This window comes from Solea solea, chromosome 7 (assembly GCF_958295425.1).
Source record: "Solea solea chromosome 7, fSolSol10.1, whole genome shotgun sequence".
Classification (NCBI taxonomy): Eukaryota; Metazoa; Chordata; class Actinopteri; order Pleuronectiformes; family Soleidae; genus Solea; species Solea solea.
Genome location: NC_081140.1, coordinates 19,404,214 through 19,418,584, shown reverse-complemented (window position 1 = coordinate 19,418,584; position 14,371 = coordinate 19,404,214). Strand labels below are relative to the sequence as shown.

General features: G+C 42.2%; 1 protein-coding gene and 1 non-coding gene across 2 annotated transcripts in view; one reads left to right on the top strand and one right to left on the bottom strand.

The window, feature by feature from the left end:
* Nucleotides 1-1,566, bottom strand: part of plekhg2 (pleckstrin homology domain containing, family G (with RhoGef domain) member 2) — a 51,566-nt gene extending 50,000 nt beyond the window's left edge. Inside the window, exon 1 of the mRNA XM_058633328.1 lies at nt 1,113-1,566. The gene's annotated coding sequence lies outside the window, so the exon portion shown is untranslated. The remainder of the gene's footprint in view (nt 1-1,112) is intronic.
* A 10,489-nt stretch (nt 1,567-12,055) lies between these two features.
* trnar-ucu (transfer RNA arginine (anticodon UCU)) lies at nt 12,056-12,147 on the top strand. The gene is given in 2 exon segments: nt 12,056-12,092; nt 12,112-12,147. It is a non-coding gene; the product is annotated as a tRNA-Arg (tRNA).
* The last annotated feature ends 2,224 nt before the right edge of the window (nt 12,148-14,371 follow it).

The window sequence follows — 14,371 nt, the reverse complement described above, 5'->3', positions numbered from 1 at the left end:
GTCTCTCTGTCTCCGTCTCTCGAGCCGCTTGTCTCGTTGTCTTGTCATCTTCTATCTCCTTCTCTCTTTGCCTCTTATATAATAACTTTGTAATTCTTGTCTTTCTGCCTTTTTGTCCCTTTATCCTTGTCTCTCTCCGTCTCTCAAACTGCTTGTCTCTCTGTCTTGTCTTGTCACTTTCTATTTCCTTCTCTCAGTTATCATTGTCTCTTCATAAGCCGTGTCTCTGTGTTTTTGCCTCTTTGTCTTCTTGTCTCTCTGTCTCCTCATCTCTCTTTCTTTGCCAATGCATTCTTTGTCTCGGTCTTCATTTCCCAAATATCTCTTTGTTTACTTGTCTTTTCATCCGTCTCCTGATCTTTTGTCCCCTTGTCTCTTTGAGTCTGTTGCGTTGTCTCTCTCCATCTCACTGACATGCCACATTTTTTTGTGGTGGATGTTTGTTTTTAGAAGAAAGTGTTTGAAAGAGGAGACAGAGGGAAAGTCTCTCACACACACATTTCCCCAGTCTTTAAAGGTCCGTGTGACCTGATTTTTTTTTTTAAACTATCCTGCAAATGAACACAGGAGTTTGAGTTCCACGCCGTATTATAAAGAAGCAGACATGTAAACACGTAAACAAAATTGTTGTTAATTGTGCACCTTTTATGTAATTGTGTGGTCTAGTATTGTTTTAAGTCCACATCTGTCTTGAAACCTAATGACTGATTTGCTGTTCTAAGCAAAAGAGACTCACTTCACTTCACTTCAGTGTGTTCACATTAAAACTGGTTTACAAAGACCCGCCAGTGCCTCCTACAGGCTACAATGTACACTGCCGTCACTAAAAGAGTGGCGTGAGCATCCTCAGAGAAGCAGGACAACAAACCAGTCAATAAATGAGCAGAATCAGGATCACAGACTGAGCAAGGTCCCTGAAAAACTTTCAACTGATCAATACTGTGATCGACCAGAGACAACTTGGGAGCTGTGGGGCTTTTATATTGATATTTTTATAGATTCAAGTTTTATTTTGAGCTCATTAAATCTCTGCTTCTCTGCTATTTTCATTCCATATATAGTTTTTACATGTGCGTCTAAATTTAGAGAGCTGTAATTTTGAGTCCACGTACCTCGGTGTTGAGGGGGGGGGGGACAGGAGACGTCAACGTCCCCGCAGACCCCGCTGACCCAAGCTCCTACGTCCGCGTCTCCTCGACCCAGTCTCCGGTCTTCCTGCGCTGTCTCAGGACGCTCCGGACGCATTGGCTCAAAAACACTCTCTCCCGGAGCTTTTTCACCAGCCTTCCTCCTGTCACACGCAAACGGACACGAGCACGCGCTCAAAAGTGCACGAGCGCACGTTTCACCCCCCACCGGTCACTTGACTTCACCACTAAAAACTCACTCGGAGAAGTTTTTAGAACTTTGAAAGACAAAAGTGTCCATGCAGCGAGTATCCGAACAGAGGAGAGGAGTCCCCGGCAGGAGGAGCAGAGGCTCAGGCGGACATGGCGTCCTGCTCCCGGTGAAAGATGCGACCGACTCCGTGGACTGAAGATGAGCTACGGGACGCAGAGGAAGCTCGACCCCGACTTCAACTACTGCTGCTGGAAAGAGGGAGGGAGGGAGGGTGAGGGGGAGAGGGAGGACCAAAAACTCACAGAGAAAGAGAGAGAGATGTGGACAAAAGTATGTGGACAACTCTCACCACCTGAGATAACGAGTGCCGCTTATTAGTATGATTGAGTTCAGCTGCTTTAAATAAGGAACACGTGACAAAGCGAATTATCATCAGTGACATTGAGAACAGCTGTGACATGTAACACACACAGACACATGCAGAATGTATGGAATATAAATACAATATTCCCCATGTTTTATTTTATGCTCAGTGTAGTACAGATATGATGTACTTCATACACTATATATAATATATATATATATATATATATATATATATATACATATATAACATATTCATAGGCCTATGTACATACACAAAACCCATTGTGAGGGTGTGTTCAATAAAACAAACCAAAATTATTAACTATTATTAAAAAGTTTGAAAACTGGAAAATTTCATATAAACCCCCAAAAACTTCAAATCAGTTTGAGAAAAATCCAGGAGTGATGTTAAAAGAATCGTTCCGGCTTTTATTAGGTGTGATTGTGCGGGGTACTGACACTGACACATGAGCCTTGTTTCCATCATGGGTACAGTTCGGTTTGGTAGAGCATAAAACATGTCTGTGAAGGATCTGAATTATAGTTTCTTTGCGTTAATTCAGTTGGTTCCCAAACACAGGTCACGGGAGATTTTGTTTTGTATCTCCCAGCATTTTAGTTAATATTCATGTGTATATGTTTTAAATAACATGCTTAATATCAAGTTTTGATTCATTTAAATAAATGATTCTTTTTCCAATTCAAAATGATATGTGGTGTTACAGCTATGGCCGTGAATTAGTTGTTTTGTGTTGTGATTTTGGTCACAGTATGTGGTACGGTTTGGCTCGGGCTTGCGTTTCGACTGAGAACTGTACCTTTACTTGGAAGGTAGGTTGTGCACTGTGCCCGATGGCCGTGTTGTGACACAGGCAACAACGGAGGACGTCCAGCAGCTCTTTCCTTCTGCCCAGTTTGTGGCTGTTTGTCTCAACAAGACATCAAACTTTGTATGAGAAACAGCGGTTGCAAGGGAGGGTGCTGCTGACTGTCGTGAGACTTGTATCATACCATACCATTACTCTGGTACCCAAAGGGAAGGTGCTGGTTGTTTTAGTACTATTCCTAATGGAAATGAAACAAAGGCTCAGCTAATAAAATCTAAGTCTCACCATTCGACAGTCTTTTCCAAAAGGAAGCTGACGTTCATGGCTCTTTGTAAACCACTCACTCTCCCACATCAAAGTCTGCTGCCTCAATCAGGAAGTTCAAATGCATCATTTTGTGTCTTTAGTGTTAAAAATCCTTCATGTTTTCAAGTCGTTGGTGTTTTCAGTCGATGCTCAGTTAGATTTGATTGATTCACCGTCTTAATAATGCAGCCAGTGTTCACCTGTTCCACCTGAGGCTGTGTCTCAGGTGTGCAGCAGGTCATTACTCACTGAGCAAAGTGATGGCATCAGAACAAACGGCAGCTTTTCATTCACTGAAGGACGGAAAACTAAGATGAGGCCAAATCTCAACCCATCAGGGAACAAACACGTGGAGAGACAGAAGAGCAGCTTCATCCCCTTAATGAAGAACACAAGATTCCAATCAGCTGCAGCTACTGTAAAATAAGGCCTTATTGTAGAGAGGACAAGTTTGTACAGCACAACTCAGGAGGGGAAATGAGGCCAATCAGTGGAGGATGAGGGGGAAGGAGGTCTGTTTACTAATTAATGTTAGTTTGAGATTTGTAGCAGCAGGAGAGGAACAGGGCGAAGGATGTGGTGTTGGTGAACATACCAACTCACCATGACATCACTGTTATGTTGCATAATGGTTGTAATCTCTCATTTTGTAGTCTATGTAGATTTTCATCATCATGTCATTAGACTAGGACATTTTTTTTCCCTAATTAAATCCATCTTCTACTGCTTTATCCTCCACATCAGGGTGACAAGACAGGGCCAGATCGCAGTCCATCACAGGGTCACAAACAACTGGACTGTGGGAGGAAACCCGGGGAAAACCCCCACACACGGAGAACATGCAAACTCCTTGTAGAAAGGTCCTTGTTCAAACCGAGACTCGAATCCCCATCTTCCTGCTGCAAAGGCAAGAGTGCTAACCACTACACCAACAGTGTGGCCCTTTTAAATTAACCTGTTACAGGAAAAAGAACAAAATATAACACTAAACACAGGGGAAACTACACACTTCTCATTTGCATTAATCTTGACTCAACAACTGAGCCCTCGTCTGGTCATTCATCTCATAAGCAGTCCATTTAGTGCAGAGATTTATATGGATCTCTGCTTTAGTCTTCTTGAAGATATTTAACTTCTCATCCAAGAGGCTTATTAAGCTCTAAAAGTTGGTGGTGAAACCCAGAAAGCTTTTAATGTAGTCATTGTCCAGTGCAATCTTGACCTTTAGAACCCAGAAGTAACCTTAAGAGAGGGGGTGGAGCCTGGCTGAGCACTGGTATTGAACCTACACCTACAAGTATGTGGTTGAGACTTCATCTTGTTCTCTTTGGTGGCATCAGATGTATGCTGAACTTGTTCTGCGTGTTGTAAGACAATTATGCAAATATTCATGCACAGGCACGAGCCAATCTAATGTCATTTTAGCATTTACATTGAAACTGTACATACCTACAGTAGTTGTCTGTCTTCTCCCAGTTGCCAGCTTTTTTTGTCAGAGTGCGTCCAACATCTGCAGACCCTGTATCACACACTCATACAAACCAGTGTAGTATTTTCCTGATGGACTGTCAAGAGAATACATACAAATGTATATACTGCAATTATAAATAGAAAATAGAAAGACCTTGAACCATTGTGTAAACTTTTAAACTGATACTTTCTGTCTATGTGAACAATCCATACATTGTCATAAAGTAATGATTGGATTTCGAATCTCCCAATTACTAGTGTGAAAAAAAAAAATCACAATTACACAATTTTTATAAGCATTTCCCGAAAATCTGTCTCTCAGCAGCTGCTCACACACGACAGGAAGAGCCAGGCATACTAATGAGCACCGACAGGCAGTAAACAGAGTCGGTCGTCACAGCAACCACAGGTGAAATCACAAAGCAGCTTACCTTGTTAAAACGCAAAAATGTACTTTCTCCAAATATCCTGCAAATGACCATAAATCTGATCTCACCTCCTACACACACACACACGAACACACACCTTCCCGGAACAGCAGTCTTTTTTTGGGGGGGGGTTGCTGAAGTCATGGAGCTGAGTTTGTGTTGCTGACTTTATATGAGCCAGGACAGGACTGGCAGTGGTGGATGATGGGGTGAGGACATTAGTGCAATATGTGGAGCCAAGAATTTGAAGGAAAATGCTTAGGAATGGAACTGAATGAGAGCTCAGGTATACATGTGTGGAACACTAGATATGAATAGAACAACAGGCATGTACACATACATACACAGAGACTCAAGAGAGACACTTGTGGGGGTTGTGTGTTTCCGTGTCTGCATGACTTGAATATCACTTGGCATTTGACTCCTCAATGGACGAGTCATCCTGGGAACTCTTGACTGAAGGTCAAAAGCTGCTGTCTGGTGATATTTAATAACTTGATTTATGATTTGACTTCTCAAAAAAAACATCCTCCAATAAAACATTGTTCACGTCTGAAGTGATTAAAGTCAGCGAACACAAACACACAAACGCAGTGACATTCCTGACCACATCTGTTCCAGACCACAGCAACCAGTTTACCAGCTGAGACCAATGAGAGGTGTGCACTGGACAAACAACACAAACTGAGGGAAACACACACACACACACACACGCACACACGCACACACACACACACACACTGGTGGAATGCATACACAAACAGAAGCAGATGTAAGCAAGTGTGCACACTAAAAAATATAGACACACACACACAGGGTAAACAGTGCTGGTTTGGCTGGCACCGTTCGTGACAGTGTTATTCCAAACTCAGACATTCCACAACTCCCAACAGCTACCCTCCAAGTGTGTATGTATGTGTGTGTGTGTGTGTGTGTTTCTTGTTCAGCAGAGGTCAATAGGTTGGCGACAAACAAAAGGAAAAGGACGGCAGCTCCAAATGGTGCCAGACAACAGTTTGTCTAAAGCTCCGAGTGTCAGGCGTCCAAACACCTGAAGTCGCTGTTGCGTCATTCATGTACCTGTGGCTGCAGTGAAGTCATCGTTAATGACTAATGTCAATATACACATCATACTCACTAATGTATCATAACACTAATGTTCACAGTGAGAGTCACCTGGACATGTGCCACACCATCAGTTCCTGTTCAAAGAATGTGGTGACCTGAATTGTCCTGTAAAGGAATTTGAAAATCTTGAGTAGATGCTTAGGTCATTTGAGTTTGAGGGGCGTGCACTGCCTAGATGGACACCATTTGCACTGGAATGATCCCAGGGCAGATTGAAATTGTCAATTAAATGCACGTGTTAAAGACATTGAGCAGACCATGTTTTTAACGCTTCAGGCTACTGCTTACAAATGTCATTTGAGTCTGCATGCGTGACATTCCTGTCAACCTCCTGATATGATTTATTATGTCTAGGACTTTGTCAGGAATGAGAGTTCGTCCCAGGACAAAGAGTGTGTAAGAGCAGCTCTGGAGAATCTAACAGTTTCCATGAGTGAGCATAGACGGAGGCTCTGACATCGTTTGGTCAGGGCTGCAGAACCAAGCAGTTTCTCCGTGGACCACCATGGTCCCGTGGAGGTGTTCACCTCCACCTTTAGGACACTAGTGATGGTCAAGATCATAATACTGTCCAAGAGAAGCACTTAGATACACGTCCAGAGAATGATGAGATTGATGTGAATCAAAGATGTTGAATTGATTCACGAACCAGATGTCATTTTGAAGGGAGTGTTTCCTCGCCGTTCTGAATCAAGACCAGGGCAGCTGATATGGATCTTGGTGTGACAGAGTGGATCCTAAATTGAAACCTCTTACAGTGGGCCTGAAGATTAGGTTTAGTCCTGAGCCAGAGCCATAAGTCCTCAGGGAAGGTAACCAAGCCCACTGGCAGAGCAACATCAGCAGCTTGAGTAGAAGCAGCGGCCAAAGAGCTGGTGTCAGATGGAGTGTGGTTTGTGCAGGGCCACAGATGATGGGATCTGGGTGTCTTTCCACCTCCTGGTTGACATTCTTTTCTTCAACTCAGCGAAGAAAGCAACTACCGCAGCCTGAAGATGACATAAGTGGAGCTGTGACATACACAGGAGCTTAGTATGGTTCTCCAACAGCACATAACCTGAACGACCAGTTACAGAAATCCATGCCTATAGTAAAGAGTTTCTGTTTAGCTCCACCAGGATTTACATGTGTGTGTTTCACACACAAACCAGGTAAATAAATTAGCAGTTAGACTGTCCTACAAGACAAATGAGAGCTGTGATTGGATGAAATCAGCTGAAGGAGAAGAAATCATCCCTGGAACACATACTATCTAATATCTGGATGTTTTTCCGGAGCATTTCCTGCTGTGCTTTAACATGAGCTCACTCACACACTATTTTGAGATTTGACCAGGGAGCTGGCGAGAGATGTTGTGGAAAACATCTGCATGTCAGTGCAGTGGAAACACAGCATCTCACCTGATGTAAACATCTTTGTCCAAACTACACAAACACTGGTCAAAGTCAATGCTTTCACTCACAAAAACTTCCCAAAAACACTTGATCATGTTTGTATCTACAGTGGTCATTTACTGTTTCTGTTTGTCTTTGTCTCCAACAATGACTGAGCACACCTTCAAACACACACATTTTCTTCCAGATGACCTCTGACCTCTTACTTTCCCAGAAAGTGTTTATTCTTTTCCACCACACACACACACACACACATTGGCCTTGAGGTTTGGGCACGCCGTGTTGCCATCAGTTTCTCAGATAGCCTGTAATGAGACGGCACACAGAGCCAAGATGGCTGCTGCTGTCATTAGCAGTGGAAATGTGGTCGTTATTAGAGATGGAATATGAACATGAGCTGCAGTGACTTCATGGAGGCTGTTCACTAATGACTCGCAGGAAGCAGTGGAGACATGGTGGCCCGGGAGGTTACCTTCATGTTAACATTAGAAAAAGAAGCAGAAGAAGAAAGAAAGAAAGAAAGAAAGAAAGAAAGAAAGAAAGAAGCCTCTGACACATTGAATCTGTAACACGAGTCATCGCTCCTGATACCTTAAGGCTGCAGGTGAAGACTGGCTTTCTAATTCAGGAGTGTCTTTGAAGCCTCATGCTCTCAGACCACATTACCACACGGTATGTTGTCATGTGGTCGCGGCATCAAATCCTCGGTTCCACAAACTGTGGCTTCTCTGTCACTGGTCCATTTCTCACTGCAGCTGCAAAGAGAAAACCTCAGTCATTTATAGAAAGTCATTTACTCGAAGAGAAAACTGCTGTCTACATGAAAGACTACAAACATGGCCACATGACGACATGACATGACGGGAAGTCATTTACATGGCACGAGTTGCAGGAAAAGCTCCATATAATTCACAGCGAGCGAGCCAGCGGGTGAGTGTCCTGTATCCTGCAGCTTGGGACCAACGTTGCCCTTCTCCTGGACATTCCATACATTCTTCTGCTATTGCAAACACGTCTGACTCAGACAATCCCCAGCTGCATGTTTCATATGTAAATGGAATCTATGGAAAATGAACAGAATCCGGACCCAAAAACTTGTGAATACATTGTGATCCAGAGTTGATTTTTTCATAGATATCAGCTGAACACAGCTCACATGTCTTATAGCAGAGCAGATTGGCCTTCAGTGGCAAGGTTGAGAGTTCAATCCCCAACTAACATCTTAATTTTATAAACATCTTATACTTAGCTGGAACCTGAATGAGACTCTCTTTGTTTTAGGTATTTACAGCAAGTGCTTTTATTTTGAAATCTGTGAGTAAGGGGAAAAGAGACAGTTTCCTAAAGAGTAAAAGAACCACTCCAACATTCCCGTTTCCCAACACTGTCGGCCACCAAGGTAACTTTTTCTATTTTCATGTTTTGCTTTTTAGTGACACGTTGTTTACAATATGCTGTGCATGCACTTATTAAAGTTAATTAAAAAGCCCCCATGTGATGTCTCTGTATCAAGGGAATTACATCAAGACTAGAAAAGTGCTATGTCAATACAGACCATTTAGTATAAAGTGTTTACCAAATGGGTTTAAATTAACATTAATCACCATTATCTGACTCATGAAACTCTGTGGAAACTAGAACACACTTCAGTTCACCACCATCACTCCCCTCCCTCATCACCTGTACACCTTATTCAGATGATCAGGTTGCCATCAAGTTCTGCAGAAGACAGATAACAACCAATTTACTTGAATCGGGTGTGATGGAGCAACGGAACTTCTAAAACATGCAGGGCAGTCGATCCCAGAGGACCAGGACTGAGAAACACTGCCCTAAGCCCTCCTAGAGTGATATCAAACATCAGGAACATTTCTTTTTAAACATGAATAACTTAAACCTAAACACACACACACAAATAAAAACAGTTGTTGGGTGGGTGTTAACACTGTTGCAGACCAGAAACAGTGGATGTGCTGCTGGTGAGGGGCTCATTACTGCCACACACAGGTCAGTCTATGACATGACTCATGTTGGTCTGTGTGTTCTGTTTTCTCACTGATCCTCTCACCGAACAGAAGGGGGCTTTTTTCTTTGGGGCCTGGTATGCCTGTCCTGTCTGTGCGCCTCTGCAGATGTGACGCCCAAGACCACTGGAACACACTATAGGAGGAGAAGAAGAGGAGGAGGAGGAAGATTTAGTTTAGCTGCTTACTCATGTTTTCTGAAAATGCCAGAGTATTTCTCATGGTAACCTCTCCACACCCACTGTTTCTTACTTTGTGAACCAACCAGTGAGTCGTGCAATGGCCACCACCTTTTATAGCCTGCTGTAATTTACAGCTCACCTGTCACTCACCTAATGTTTTGCCGTTGGTAGCATCTCATAGCCTCTCTGGGATTTTGTCAGAATCTTCTTGTTTTATGGTCTTTAATTAGCAGAGGAGAAGAGATGCTTCCCAACCCCTGCTGCTGATTACAGGGGAGAGAGAGAGCGAGAGAGGGAGAGAGAGTGGTTTGGCCAAGCCATGTTGTCCTAATCTTTCTACATCTTTGCCAAGAGGCACTTACGGCTGTGGTATGTGGTGTGTGTGTGTGTGCGAGAGAGGGAGAGATGGAGAGAGAGGTTGGTTGAATTGTGGTCTCTGGATCATGATCGGACGAGCGAGCCTCAACACCACAAGTAGTGCCTCGGCCAAGAGAGAGAGAGAGAGTGAGAGAGAGAGAGAGAGAGAGAGAGAGAGAGAGAGAGAGAAGATGGTGAGCGAGAGAGAAAGTAAAAGGGAGACTGTTTTTGAGTCGTTTACTAAAGTAGAGAAAAGGAAGAAGAAGACAAAGACGAAAGATTAGAAAAGATAACACAAGAAGACAGAAAAGAGAAAACTCATTCAGAATAGAAAGAAAAGGAAAAGTTGAACAGATGATTAAAGGGAAGTTTTGTTAAATGTGTTTGTATGAGGTACTGACACGGTGTGGGGACACCTGGAGAAACTAATCTTAACTTAAAAGGAAAGGCTCATCCAATCTATTCTACATCTGTCAATCACATCCCCAAAAATATATGATCTGCTTTTTCTCACCATTGCACAGCTTTTTCCCACTGGAAACTCGGGTTTCTTTCAGTTTGTAAACCACTCACTCTGCTGCACTAAAGTCGAGAATCTTCTCCTGCCTCGTTTGGTAAATTTGTGTTTCTGCGGGAAGTTAAAACAAAGAATTTGAAACAATGATCTGACTGGTAAAATCCATGCTAGAGTAGGAGGTTTACCAAGTGTCACAAACTTCAATTTGCCGTTAGAAAAAAAAGACAAAGTGAAAAACATAATGTCTGTCTGTGTAAGGAACATTTCTGACTGTGGACCCCTCTTCAAAAAAACTGAATTATTTCTCAACATGGACTAAGAAAAAAGAGAAGGGTTGACAGGAGAAGCCATGAAAAAGAGGAAAATATGAGGAATTGAGGAGATGAAGGAAAGAGAGACAAGGATGAAAGGAAAAAAAACAAGAGCTGACAAGATAATGGAGAGAAGACAAACCTGAAAGAAACAAGACATCACAAAGGAGGAAAAGAAGAATAAAAAAAACATAGAAGAGGCAGATTTGTGTTTGAATGAAGGGAAAAAAAGAGAAAAAGAAATAAAAAGAAGAGATGGAGTGAGAAAAACAATAAGTCAGTAGATAAAGAAGAAAAGAGGGAACTTTCGCTCTTTAATATCGTCCTTCTTTTCCTCTTCCTCCTCTGTCCTCTGCAGCACCAAGGGCGTCCACCCTCAACCTCTGACCTTCTCTCTGATGTCTCCATGACCAGGAAGTTGACAGGAAGTGACCTCTGCCAAGAGGCAGCTTCCCCAAGGAGTGAAAACTCAAACAAGCAACACATCAGTTGGACCACCAACTTAAATGAGATTGGCCTCATTTATCAAACATGTTTACTTAAAAAAAAAAGTGAATGTACGCTCATTTTCATGATTTTTCAACTTGTTAAATGTGAATATTTTCTGGTTTCTTTGCTCCATATCACCAATAAATCATTCAAACTGTATCATTTTGGTTTGTGGACAAATTGTTGACAATTTTTAGGTTTGGGAAACACAATCATAATTTTTCAACATTTTACGACATTTTACAGACCAAACAAGTACTCATATACTATCAAAATAATTGTTCATTGCATCCCTTTACATAATTACAGTTAAATTTCTTGCACAGAAAATGTTAAAAATATAATGATGGATATAACAATAATAATAATCCACAGCCACATATTCAGAAATTAGAGACAAGACCACAGGTGACATACAAGCACTTTACATTAGTTCAGTGCACATTTACGCACAGGCATCGGCCTTCATAATTTGAACATGGGAGCAGCGTGAACATCTGAGCCTGTAGATTAATTTCAGAGAACAGAGGAAGAAACTAAAGAATTGTTTGAAGGACACGATGTAAGAAAAGAAAAAGACATCACCGGTGCACAGAGAGGGGACAAGCAGGGGACAAATATCAGGACAAGCAGCAACAGCAGTGCGAAGCTTCTTAAACTACAGTTTCCCAACAATCACATGTCAAACTGGTTTAGTCTGATTTAATGCTTGATGCATGTAAATGCACCTCGTAATATGATTACTATTTTTACGAGCAAGGTAAACAGGGAAAGTTGTGATTTCTAATCAGAGGGATTTTAATGAGATTGAAGGAAATGTGCTCATGTAAACATAATGGTTGTATTACGTCTGCTCTGCCCATTCCTGTGGCCCTGGAGCCCATTCAGGTGTGGATGGACTAGAATTCAACCAGTGGCTCTGTGGCGCAATGGACAGCGCATTGGACTTCTAGTAACAATGAAAAGAGGATATTCAAAGGTTGTGGGTTCGAGTCCCACCAGAGTCGGTCATTATGGACAACCTGGTCTGTTTGTGAAAGATAGACTTTGGTTTCCTTAATGTCATGTCGACTAAAATCAAGCTAACATACTACTATGCACAATGGTATTCATAGTCTTTACTCCCGCATCTATACGCTTAGTCAGACTGGAGCTGGTTCCCTTTCAGGTCACAGCTTCACCTATTCGTCATCTACATTTTATGGCCCTACATCAACACTGGTGTGACAACTCACTTCTCATCTTTACTTCCCCGTACTGTTCATGTGAGTATTGCATCTGTTGGGAACAAAAGCTTGCACAGGTCATCAGAAAACAGTGCGTGGACGAGACTGTGCCAGTCCTCTGCCTCCCTGTTGTCAATGGATTGGAGCATTGGACTATGAGTGAAACTACAGTGGAGGGTTTGAATCCTACCAGATATGACCTTTATGGACAGTGTGTTTAAGGTCTGTCTCTGAAGTTTCGAGATATGCTCACTATTTGTATATAGACCACCAGCAGTGTCATAACGCAATAATGGAAATTCACCATGACCAACTCATTTGGCGATTACATTGTTTATTACCACATCCCATGGCGTGCACATTTCCCTGCCACATGGATCTGTGGTGCACAGGACCATGATGTGACTTCTGGTGAAGAAAAGGAGGAGTTATTCAAAAGTGGCGGCTTTAAATTGAGCTTTATGGACAAAGTGTCGGATATCAGTCCCAAGCATACTTAGAATGTCCTCCCTTAAGTACAAGTACTCTTATGTGCCATGACATAATGCAACTGCAATTCCTAACATGGTGACCCCCCACCAATGAGTTTCCACACAAGTCTTTCTTGAGTCATCAGTATGTCATTTCTCTCTTACAATGAACTATGGGTAACAAAATAAAATGATAAGTGTGGTCAATTCTGCGTTGTAGGCAGACAACGTCCACTGAAGGATCTGGATGAATTGTGGGTGTGGTTTGTTCACAGCTCTGCTTGGTGGCGACAAGGAGCTACACACACACACACACACACATGCTGTTGTCACACTGAACATGCAGTGTTGTGATGTTTGTGCAGCTTCAGCTAAATTAACCTGTCCGTCACCATAGTAACCAATAAGTTAATATAGTCACACAACAGACTGCTAATTGAACAATAATTGATGGATGTGGAATGTGTGTGTGTGTGTGCGCGTGCGCACGTGCGCATGTGTGTGAGAGAGAGTTGAAATTCCTTACCGACATGTCAGCACAACTTCTGCTTCCTGGCAATGCTCTTACAACATAGGCATGTTGACTGCTGTGTGTGTGTGTGTGTGTGTGTGTGTGTGTGTGCGTGTGTGTGTCAGGATCTTATTTCAAGGTCTCATTACTTGTGATCTTTGTGTGTGTTTTTCACGTCTTTATTCATGTCTAATGGTTCAGTCTGCAGATACAACACACACACACATTGGTTCATGCAGCTATCCTTTTAAGGCGTTGACTTCCATTCATTTGAACAGCCAAAAGAAAGTGTTATAGCCAACTTTAACCATGACCAGTTAATGTCTAACCCTAACTTTAACCTGGTCCCCTGGCTATAAAGTTAACTATTTCAATTTTTTAGGTTCTGCCTCATTAGGACCAGGTTTTTGGTCTCCATGAGGACTACTGGTCCTGACAAGGTCAGTGTTTATGCTAGAAAAGGTCATACACACATTTGCATGACTGTGCCATAAGTAGTTTGAATTATTTCTAAAGCACAATAAATAAAATCATCTTATCATCTTACCAATGTTTCTAAGTCTATTTGATGACAGTGAAGTTGTGAGACAGTGACTGGCTGCTCTTATGTCTCAAACACAAACACTACATTACTGATGACAACAGTGTGATTTATTATTTTAAGTTTTAGTCGTAGTAATTCTGTTTTCTTAATGTCATGTAAACATGTGAATCCCACTAAAATTGAGCTTGGTCAGACTAACATACCTGGATTATGAGGTTCATAGCCCGATTACTCCTGCATGTATACACTTAGTCTCACTGGAATCGGACTTCACGATCTGCATGTGCACTAACATTTTTGAAGTAGTAGTACTGTGGCCTGAAAGGAACAAACAACACGATGGCGTCAGTGAAATCGAAAGCTATGGAGACGACCCACTTTTGGACAATATACAGAACATTCAGAACCACAGCACGATCCGTCTTGCCATTCATCGCTTGTTTTCTCTGTGATGTAAAGGTCAAGGTCACAGAGATACAG